General features: G+C 39.5%; 1 protein-coding gene and 1 pseudogene across 2 annotated transcripts in view; one reads left to right on the top strand and one right to left on the bottom strand.

Annotated features, from left to right (window-relative positions):
- SRGAP1 (SLIT-ROBO Rho GTPase activating protein 1) overlaps positions 1–12,266 on the bottom strand; it is a 263,884-nt gene that overhangs the window by 225,667 nt on the left and 25,951 nt on the right. The gene's annotated exons all lie outside the window — the stretch shown is intronic.
- Positions 1,863–2,756, top strand: LOC123812509 (annotated as a pseudogene).

Raw genomic sequence — 12,266 nt, forward strand, 5'->3', positions numbered from 1 at the left:
CCCTTTGCCAATGTTTTCCCTGAATATACTAACACACTTCAAATGTTATCCCATCCATAGCTTTGATCAGTTCAACAAAAGAGTACCTCTCTATCAACAATATGTGAAGGAATTTACTAGGTGTTATAGTCAATGGAACAAGAGTGATCCCAGCCAACTATAAGCCCTCCACTGACTAATAGAAATACAGGCCAGACACAGAAGGGTTCAGAGGAGGGAGTGACCCCTGTGATGGGGGTAAAAGATAACCTCAATAGAAATGAGTGAACCTTGAACCATGTGGTGTGGAGATAGTGAGATGAACAGTGTGAAGAGTCAAGGGAGTGGATAGGTCCCTATCTGGGAGCCAAGAGACAAGAAAACTAGGACAGGGGGGGCCAGCAAGAGAGGAGGTATGGGTTGTTAGAAAACTCTTCTCTGATAATCACTCAGGTGTGGAGGTGCATGTCAGGGGACTTGGGCATTGAGGACATCCAGCAGAGAGGTATCAAAGGCTGCCATGAGTGAAGGAGTGGCCCAGAGCCAAGTATAGGAGGGTCACAGGAACAAAAGAGGGCATTACATGTGAATCTTCAGGGACAGCAAATGTGCCTTTGTCCCTCTGTCACTCACTCACAGACTCCTTTGTTCCTTCCACAAATGTGTGTGAACTCTGAGGACCCACTTTGCACCTGCTCTTCCCTGGGAGCTGGGGTCACAGGGGTGATGAGGCTGCAGTGTGGGTGCAGTTCCCTTGCACACAAGGAGACAAAGGGGTTGCAAGGCAGCAGGAAGAACATGGGGGAGGCCTCTAGGGCCACAGAAAACTAAGTTTAAGAAAAGAAGGAGCCATGGGCAGAGATGAGGGTGTGCTTTTCTTGGGCTCTGTCCTGTACCCCCATTGATCCTCTCCATTCATGGCCCATCCCTGCTCCAGGTGCAAATGTGGTTCTGAGCAGAACTGGGCCCAGTGCTCCCCAGGGTCTGCTGTGGCCCAGCTGGGTATGAGCACCACAGAGGGCTCTGGCAGTCTGGGATACCAAGGCCAGGCTTCATCCTCCCATGAGCTCTCCTTTCAGCCAATGTGAGACCCTGCAGAGTTACATGGCAGCATTGCCTAGTGATGTGGAAATAGTCTTGTCCTCCCTGGTAAAAATGGAGACAAGTGTTGTGTGCCTGTATAGTTGGTGTGCTGTCAATTCTCTTGGGCAGAATTTTCAGTCAGTGAAATAAAGTTTTCATGCCATCAAGAGCTCAGCACTAGTTTTAGTAAAATGTAAAGCTCCTATCAAGTTTTACCCTGTGGTGGAAGAAGATGAAAGCCCAGAAGAAGTGCCTGGTACCCTGGACACGTTAGCCCTGTCGTTTGGTCTATCTTGTGCTTTGAAGCAAACCAATCTGAAAAGGAAAAATCTCCATGTTCTGAACAAGATGAGCTGATGTTTGTGATACCACAAGAAAAAGCCAGACTCTGTAAACAGAAACTAAATCCATAGAGACACAAGTGAAAAAAAGCTACAATAAACTTAACACTATTAAAAGCAACAGAAAAATGCCTCAATATCTCCATAACCGAGTCCTAGAGTCTCTCTGGAAAGTCAGATCAAGACTGGGGGAACGTGTGTGAGAGGTTAAAGGCCTGGCAGCTGCCTGAAGAGAAGAGGACAGGTGATAAGTTAGAACTGGGAGATGGAGAGCATGCCAAGGATCAGGCCAGTGGGGCCAGGAGGAAACACAGTGATGTTACAAAATTAAGCGTGCATTTCAACAGCCAGAATAGGGAGAAAAATCAATTCTACACCAACATTTCTAAAAGAGAAGACACAAAGCAGACCTGACAGATCATCTTAAAAGCTTTCAGACTGGGCAAGCCTCCATTGAAAATGCACTTTGAAATCATCAAGCTTCAGGCCTGGGCCATGGTGGTGGGGCCCTCCATGGGCTGCAGGGGTATGTCCTGGACAGCAGGACCCTGCACCCCAGTTTGGGGGTTAATTCAGGAAGCCCTCGATTTCCCAGGGATTAATTCTGGCAGAGGGCGTGTGTCTGCATTATCTAGATTAGTGTCTCCTGAATCCTGGGGTCTCCACACTTGGAAGTCATACATGTTAGATAAGAAGTGTATCCTGGGTGGGTGTCTTTGTGTAATCCTTGCTGAAAGGTGTTCAGCAGTAATCCTTGTTGAAAAGGTGTCTGAGGGATGATTCTGGGTCTCCAGGTTTTAAGAAGTGAATCCTGCAGGCAGTGGGAAGTGTTTTAGAGCATAAATGCTGAAATAACCTTGGGTTTAAAGTTGAATCTGAATTAGAGACCAAGTATGCCTCCCAAAAACGGCCCACCATCTTTCAAAATAAGAAGAGGGTCCTGTCTGGAGAAACTGGCAAACAGAAGCTACTGTGATACTACAAGAACATCAGTCTGGGTTCCAAGATACCCAAAAGGGCCACTGAGGGCACCTGCATTGACAAAAAAAAATGCCCTTTTACCGGTAATGTCTCCCTCCACCTGAGGGTGCATCTTGTCTGGTGTGGTGAACAAGATGAAGATGTGGAGAAGCCTTGTCATCTACCGAGGATACCTCCACTACATTCAAAAGTACAACCACTTTGAGAAGTGCCACAAGAACATGACAGTGTACCTGTCCCCTGCTTCAGAGCTGTCCAGATCGGTGACATTGTCATGGTGGGTTAGTGCCGGCCCTGGAGCAACACCGTGCACTTCAACTGCTCGAGGTCACCAAGGCTGCTACCAACAAGCAATTCCAGGTCTGGGACTAGATATCTGCCCACTCCCTCAAACAAAATAAAGTTGTTTTCTCAACCGAAAAAAAAAATCTTCAAGAAAGGAAAACAAAATGACTGAACTTTGCCAAGAAGAAACAGAACTTCTCATGCTATTATCAGACCATGACTTGTAGCAAGAAGGGGAATGTTCTAAAGCAGCTGACAAGATGGACCATGAGGATAAAGAGCTGGAAACATTAAAAGCCACTGAAAGGCCTTGAAGAAAGACTGAAAAAGGGCATTTCTTCTTTTCAAAGCAGACTCTGTTCTTTGAACTAAAGCTCACGATCACTGGGTGAGGGCATGGAAGGCTAAACAAAACCTTCTCATTTTAAGACAGGAGGCTGCAGAGCTGAGACAACTCGGCAGCTATGAAATTTGCACTCCTAGAGGTGGATCCTTGTGCACCTGATGATCCAGGTGGCACACCTGCTCCCATCCCTGGCTACTGACTGCTGCTCCTTTGAGACAGGAGGGTCTCATACCTTTCCCTCAGAGTCCCTCCGTGGCTGCCAAGCCTTTTTCTCCCCCATCCATTGTCAACTTTGACATTTCCAATGGACCCAAATGGCACATTTATGGCAAGAGGATTTCCTTTTGCTCTTTCAAAAAGCATGGATAACCCCTACCTGCCACCTCCACCACAGGCTGGCTTCCTATCAAGGTGTTCTTGTTCTTACCCCCCACATATGGGCTGGGTTTTCCCCTGGATACCCCCCTGCAAAAACTGGAAGTGAGCCACATTTTGGGGGTCACTAGGCCTCCACACTGAACCCACTATTTAAAATCCTGACACACAGAAAGGACCTGATATCATTTCTCACCTTACTTGCTCCTTTGAAGTATTTTTGAATTACTTATATTCAGTAAAAAAAATCCTCCTTTACATAAGTGTTTTCCCCTTTTGTTCAAAATGCAACTTGATGTAAATTTTAGATAGTTTTCAGTGAAAGGAAATAGTTTAAATTATTCTCATTATATCATACATTTCAGAAAATGAAAGCAGCAAATCTGAACTGGATGAGCCAGACACTATTCCCTCCACACCATGTTCTCCATGAGCAGCTCAGCTACCAAGCGCATCTGAAATGCACAATGAGTTTCTTCCTGCTGACGGTTCCACATGGCACAGCAGCAGGAGAAAAGTGAACAGTCCTGGTGGGCCCCCATAAACCTTAGTTGGTTTAGAAAATCTACTCAAATAATATGGGAGTCAAAACAAACAATAATATGCAACTATTGCATATAAAAATCATAGTGACTAAGGCTCTCTATAATTTTTAATGTATGTATTCAAAAGTATTTTCCTCTACGGGAAATGTCCAGATAGAGTTGTACCTTGCTGAATGCTGAGCAAGCCCTGGGTAGGGCTTTGGTAGCACAAAGACATATTCTGGTACAAGAGGCATTTTTACAAGCTCATCAATTTTGTATATGCAGAATGGTCATAAACTTTTAGTCAAGATATTTATTTATTAATTTATTTCTAAGTAAAAACCTTTCACCATGACTGGTGTATCTGCAGGTTCGATTTCTTGACAGGGCACATGCCTGGGTTGTGGGTTTGAGTCCAGGTTGGTGCACATTCAAAAGGCAACCAATCGATGTTTCCCTTTCTTTCTCCCTCCCTTCCCCACTCTCTAGAAATAAAAATTTTTTAAACCTTTTAAAAACTTTCAATTTGGGAAGATATTTGGTCATAAGAATAACAGCATTTTCAATGACATATATGCCAGAGTCTACCATATGGAACACTTCAACAAAAAAAAAAATTTAAAAAATGGTTTCCTTCTAACATCAGGTTAGACGACTTACCTAGGTAAATTTCATTTGCTACTATGACAATGTGTTCTGTTTCAAGAGAAGCTTTGGGAATAGCCTGAGGGACAAAGGGCAGCCCCAGCTGTAACCAGGAAACGGTCCTGGAATTTAAGAAACTGACTTGGGTCCCATCACACCACCATTGGCCCTGCTGAGTCTTTCATTCTGCTTTGAAAACTTCACAAAAATGAAGACATTCAAGGTTACATTAGGAAGGTTCCTGCTGGCCTGACCCTAAGTGGAAATAAGGGTAGTGGCAGGTGGGCCAGCACGGTCTGCTGGGCAGATGTCGGCTTGGCAGGCTGTCACCCTGCTCGTGACGGAGAACTGATCACATGAGGAACCAGATCTGTACTTTCCCTGGGTTGTAACTGTATATCTCTACACCCGATTCAGGAACCAGCCATGACCTCTGGGGATCCCCTGAACAGATCACAGAGGAAGTTTCAACAGCTGACTTCCCACTGATCTTGAAAAGCTCCTTTCTGAAATGTCTACAAATTGCCATGGACTAAGAGTTCTGAGAGAACTGTTCTGGGTCCTGTGGAGCTGTGTCTAATTAACACGTGGTGGCTCAACATAAAACCAAGAGACCTTGTTTATTCTTAGCCAGCCAGGAAATTAGTTAATTTACACAGCAGTTTCTTGATTTTAACAAACGTTTTGAAAATAAATTCAATAAATTTGCTAGCTATAATAAAAAACTTACTTAGATTCAATATGATTTTTTACTGCCTCTAATTTTGAGCAATTACAGTGAATAGTAGATGCTTGATCTTTTAAATTTTTTAATTCTGAAAACCTTACAGCAACATTATAAACTTTGGGAAGTGGAGGGGAAAAAACAGCCATCCTTAATTTTAACACTATACTATAGCTCTTACTTATCTATTCATCTTAAAATGCAAAATTTACTTATGTTCATGCTGTACATACAACTCTATTTTCAATTTTTCATTTACTTTCTGTACTACTAGTTTTCATAATATTTTCTAATACTATTCCACTGAATTAAAACTTTGTTTAGTATGGTTTACTTATTATTTTTGCTAGGATTTTAGTGATTTATTTTAATAAGCTGTAAATCACCTCAATGTAAAATGTTTAAAAGTTAAAATTAACTTTTATTTCAAAAAGGATTCCAGAATGAATTAACATATATAAAATGGTTAAATGTGAAATTAGCACTCTGCACATAAAAGTAGTTTTCAAAGACAACCGCTATTTGTACATACTCTGAAGGCAATTTCTTTTCAAAAGTGTTTCCATGCCCCAAGTCATGAAAGGCAAGGACCTACATCCAAAATTGCTCTATCCAGCAAAGCTTTCATTTAGAATGGAAGGGCAGATAAAGTGCTTCTCAGATAAGGTCAAGTTAAAGGAATTCATCATCACCAAGCCTTTATTATATGAAATTTTAAAGGGACTTATCTAAGAAAAAGTAGATAAAAAATATGAACAGTAAAATAACAGCAAACTCACAATTATTAACAACCACACCTAAAACAAAAACAAAAACAAACTGAGCAAACAACTAGAACAGGAACAGAACCACAGAAATGGAGATCACATGGAGGGTTAGCAACAGGGGAGTGGTAGGGGGAGAGAGGGGGGAAAACATATAGAGAATAGGTAGCATAGATGGTAGGTAGAAAATAGGGGGAGGGTAAGAATAGTATGGGAAATGTAGAAGCTAAAGAACTTATAAGTATGACACATGGACATGAACTAAAGGGGGGGGAATGTGGGTGGGAGGGGGTGTACAGGGTGGAGAAGAGTGAAGGGGGAAATGGGACAACTGTAATAGCATAATCAATAAAATATATTTTAAAAACGTGTTTCCATGCCAACAAATAATCTACATACATTAAGAGGCAATACTGAGTGCTAAAGAAGTACTGGCACAACTAAGTGCTTTACATGAATTAACGTATTTAATCTTCACAGTAATCTATGCCTCTGTACTATGATTACCCCCAGTTTACAAATAAGGGAAGTAAGGCTCAGAGAGGTTACAGAACTTAAACAAGGTCATACAACTGGATGGAAACCCAAACATCCTGACCCAAAGCCAGCATTCAGTCAATGTGCTATGAACTTTACTGGTCCCCCAAATAGCACCCTAACTAACTGCCAAAAATCTGATCTATTACTATAGGCTATCAACTTATGTTTGGCTAAGTTCTTTTTCCTTGTAAATGATTGTTACCATGCAAATAAAATTCTGATATCCTTTTCTATCCCCATCTTAAAGTGACATTATTCCACATTCGCATCAGAAACATCCACAAATGGTTTACTGTGATGCGTCAATGATCTGCAGTATCCCACGTAAGCACTTTGATACATTCCAGCCCAGTTTATGTTCACACATCATTGTGTCTACTCCAAGAAATTACTATCTATAATCTCAAGAGCTCAATGCCATTGAATTTCAGCTAAGGTAAGGTGTGGCCCTGACAGTTTCCAGAAAGTCAGTGTGACAGCTTGGAAGGTGGTAGCACTGCTGTTGGCTGCTTTACTACAATGCCATTTTATTACACAATCAGCACCAAAAAATGAGGGAGGAGAAAAAGTCGACTTCCCAAAATACACAGTGCTTGTTCTTTTGGATTATCAGCATTGAAAAAGTGCTGATAGCAATGTGTTGTTCTGGAGCAAACCCCTCCTCTCTGTCCCCCAAGCTGGTTATATTTTCGAGAGGGACCCTAGCAAAGTGAAGAGCATGCAGATAAAGGATGTCAGGCTGGTGAGAGGCCTGGACAGCATCGCCCACTCGTCCGTTCACACATCAGTGCATTTTCAAGTTCACAGTGAACAGGCTCCCTGCCCGTTCGTCACTTACTAGCATCTTGGCTATCAGATCCATTACCAGGGAGACAGAGACCAAATATGCATATAACTTTTATTACAGTATATTATAATCGTCCTATTTATTATCAGTTATTATTAATCTATTACTGTGCTTAACTTATAAATTAAATTTTATCATAGGTATGTATATGCCTTACATACATAGGAGTAAACATAGTATATATACTGTTCAGTGCTATCCACGGTTTCAGGCATCCATTTGGGGGGTCTTGGGACACATACCCCGTGGATAAGTGGGGACTACAGTACTATATATTTAAAAAAGCATCAGTTTATGAGAGATTAGGGGAAAAAAAAGTAGTCTTTCAGTATGAGTAGTATGGGAGGCATAGCTCCAAAAGGAACAAATAATGTAAAATAACAAAGTTTTTTAAAAATTATGTAGCCCTCGGGATAAGATGAAAGGATAAGAACCTCACCCAAGGTTCTGAGACCTACCATTGACTGGGTTTATCTTTTTCAGGTCCTGAGCCCCACATTTTGAGTTCATGCTCATTCAATCCTCGTAGCAACCCAACAAGGTAAGAATTACCACCATTTTACCAATGAGAAAACTGCGTCCTAGGAAGCTACACCATAAGCAAATGACTTGCAGCTAGGAGGGGGCAGAACCACAAGGTGAAGCTACCTAACTGCAAAGCCAGAATGTGATGCTGTCTCATACAATGCAACATGTACAAAATTATGAATAAAAAGGTACAAAATCTAATCTCTCAAGCATTCAAGGTATTCACCATCACTCCACCCTGTTCCAAAAGACAAATTATCATATAGCTTCAACAATCAAAAGTTGACAGTTTATTCTTTTAGGATAAAATATATATATGTTTATATATAAAAATACAAAAAGAATAGAAAATTACAATACTGATTTAGATTTGGATAAACTAAATAATAAACGACTACAACTTTGAAGGCAAGGATTTATCTCTCATTACAACAGAGAAAACACTCAAGTCTACATCTGTGTCAGGGTGGGCAAACTACAGTCCCTGCATGGGCCAAATCCAGCCTACCGTCAGCTGTTTTTTTTTTCTTCTTAAAAAGTTGATAAATTGATTTGAGAGAGAGAAAGGGAGAGAGAGAAAAATATCAATTTGCTATCCCACTTATTTATGCATTCCTTGGTTGACTCTTGTATATGCCCAGACCGGGGATCAAACCTGCAACCTTGGTGTACTGGGGACACTCCAACCAACAGAACTACACAGAGAGGACCAGCCACTTTTTATAAATACAGCTTCACTGAATACAGCGGTGCCTATTAATTTACATAGTATCTGTGCCTGGTCTTAGCAGCAGTGATAGAGCAGAGTAGTTGTGAAGAATGTAGGACCTACAAAGGCTAAAGTGTTTATTTCCTGGCTCTTCTCACAAAAATTTGTGCTGACCCTCGCTCTATACCAGTAAGGCGGCCACCAGCACAGTGACTCAATCAGGTGAGCCCCAATGTCATTTTAGGCATTAGGATCAAGCATCTGATTTATTACAACTTCTCTAACATTGTTATTAGACAAAGAGAGATGACATGCATTCTAAATTTTGTTTCTTTGTCAACTTTTTGAAGGAGAGGGTACCAACTAGCTAATTCTTCCAAACGGGGATGATAGGAAGGCAAAGGCTTTAAAGTAAGTTTGCAACCTATAACCTAAAAAGGCTCAAGTATCAACTGAGTAGTCGCCTTGTATGAGAACCACTGATGACCCCAGGCATACATTCTTCCCACACATTTGTGAGGATTTCGGGTAATCCTCCCAACAACCCCATGAAAGTAAGGCCACTGATAAGAACGATGGTGACTAAGCTAAGTGAGTTGTGGGATGTAGAATTTGTTCTCATCACTCAATTCTATTCTAAAACTCTCCCCTAATTCTCTCTAGTGTCCACAAAGGACAGCAATATAGCAAATTATTACCCTAAATTAATCTAAATTAATCTCAAAATGTAAAGTAACCAGATATACCCAAATTGTATTAAAGGAGAATTTGTTAACATTTGAGGGAATCAAAATGAAGTAACGAGATATTTGTAACATTACCATAACCTTTGAAAACAGTCTTTTACCCACTGACGATTTCATTAAATGAATGCATGTTTTTGTTTCAACGAAAGACTGGGAAAATGTGACTGAGACACATCTTAATTACAGGCTCTTTTTTTCCTTTTGGTTTTAATATGAACTGTATTTTCCTATTAGATTATATTTTCCAGAAGAAAAATAAGTGCTTGAATCCTACTGAAGGGAAAAATACCTTTTTGTATGTTCATGCTTGCAAAGAAGAAAGCTTTGGCAGAGTGTCAAGTTTTCCCAAAACACATACCACTAAATGTGTACAGATGACAAAATTAAAGAGGCATTCCCATCCGTTAGTTCTGTTTTCAATGTCATTGCTCCTTTACGGTGAACTGCTCAATTTCAAAGCCAGGTTCATATTGTTTTTTTAAAAAAGGTTCATTAATAATTTCTAAGCAGACAGGGATGCAGTCAACCAAAATGATATAAACTCTAGTGAGAAAACATAGTAAATTGTACTTGATCCTGAAAAGTCAAAATACTCTAGTTAGTTATCTTTGCATAAACAATAAATTAACTGAATCATGTTTGTCTTCATAGTCAGTTTTAACACACATCATTCTGTTTGTCACAGAATTTTAGTCAGAAATACTTGTCCTTTAGGATACGGACTATGGCTAAATGGTAGAAACATCTTGAATTTTGTAGTATTTAAACATAATTCTTTCCCAACAAAGGGCTGTACAATTTTTGAAATCTGAGTTCTATAAACACTGTAATGTCACTGTTAAACATATTTTCAGAGTCATAAATATTCAAATTATGTAATAAATATAGTACAAGTGGCTGATAAAATCAGCTTAACATTCATTTACAGTAGTTTAGCAGGCTTTGCCAAATAACAGGCTATGAGGTTCTGATTGCATTAAACTTCCTGATTATTCTTTTCTTTTATTTCCTGTTTTTTTAAACTTATGTGTGTTCACCACCCCAAGTCAAGTCTCTCCTTCCATCACTATTTATCCCCTTGTTACCCTCTTGTACCCCCCAATTATTCTTTTCTATCCTATGTTCTTTCAACACTATTTCTGAGATTCCAAGTCACCAGGATTTTAAGGTCTTTTGAAGTTCACAAGGTCTATGGCTCATGATGTTAAAAATTTCTCCAAATGTCCATGTTTTCTGAGTTCATATTTCTGAATTGCTAATATTTCCAAAACAAGTTACTTTCCAATTCTGCAATTTTTCCAGTTTAACTCAGTACAACTGAGGCCTCTGGTAAAGGGTTCTTCAAACTTTTTTGTTAGTTTCATGTAAATAAGGGCACATTTTTTAAAAAGCACATTACTCTCAGTGTCCTCTGGTACACTTAAGATATATTTTGTCTCAGGGAGATACAATAAAACATGATTATTATACTTTATACAGTAAACATTGCTGTCAGCACATTACTTTTACTGAGTTTCATCGGCTATTTTCAAAAACAGCAGCTGGTAATTCTTGCTAAATTTCATTACTCCCTCAGCTTTGTATATTACAACTTGTAACCAACTACAGATTTAAATTAGTCCTTTTATAGAATCATGGATCTTTGTATATCCAAATACACTCCTACTGTCCCAACCAAAAACTTACCAGGCTATTACAAGTGGCTATTCTTGCTTAAATTTATAACTTTAGGATCAGTCTGAAGTAGCTTTGTCATAATCTTTTTGGAGTTTATTGTGTCTTAAATTTGAAAACTATAACTTCCGGAAAAATTTTAAAGACATCTCAGTGCCAGATTGTCATAAAATATGCCAATAAACCTACTTCTGGTTAAAAACATACTATTAATTTAACACAAGCAATTCCCTCATTCGCATTCAACACTCACAGAAACACAAAATGTTAGCTGTTCCCAGTTAAGAATTTTTAACAGCTTTCTCACTGGTGACCTTCCTGCTAGGAAACCATAATAATAGAAAACATTTTAAAATTTGATCTTTGAGAGTCTGAACAATTATTTGTTGAACACTTAACTGTGTGCCAGGTACCATGTTATATGCTGCAGGAAGACTCTGTATGGCAGATAACGGACCTGAGTTAATGAGGACAGATATTAAACAAATGGTTACACAAACAATTCATTTCAACTGGAGTAGGCTTAAAAAATAATTTTCTTATTATAAAAGTAAATCTCACACCACCAGTAAAAGCTTGGGCTTGAGAGCTCAGGGTGGGGCGAGGCATCATTCCAGTGCTTTACCTGTACTCATTCATTTCATCATCAATGTAATGCATACCTGTTACAGAAAACTTTGGCCCTGGCTGGGTAGCTCAGTGGATTAGAGCATTGTCCTGATACACCAAGGCTGGAGGTTAGATCTCCAGTCAGGGCACATACTAGAATCAACCAATGAATACATAAATAAGTAGAACAACAAATTGATGTTTCTCTCTTTCTTTCCCTTCCTCTCTCTCTAAAATCCATGAGTAAAAACAAATAAATAAAAAGTAGAAAACTTGGAAAATACATAAAGATTTGTATGTATTTTTCTGCTTATTATCCTAAACAGAAAACTTGGAAAATGCATAAAGATTTTTAAGTTGCCTGCCTCGTTTACTCAGAACTAACAATTGTAATATTCTGATGTATAAGGCATTTTAATCACCATAGATTCCTCCCCCCCCACACACTCACTTAATGGTATGTCTCAAAAGGTTTCTCATCTTTGAATACTTGTTGGAGTCATAATTTTAGTGGTTCCATAATACTCCAACATTTGTGCATGCCATAACTGACTTGATTATTT

Source organism: Phyllostomus hastatus, unplaced genomic scaffold (assembly GCF_019186645.2).
Source record: "Phyllostomus hastatus isolate PE091 unplaced genomic scaffold, TTU_PhHast_1.1 phas_scaffold_93, whole genome shotgun sequence".
NCBI lineage: Eukaryota > Metazoa > Chordata > Mammalia > Chiroptera > Phyllostomidae > Phyllostomus > Phyllostomus hastatus.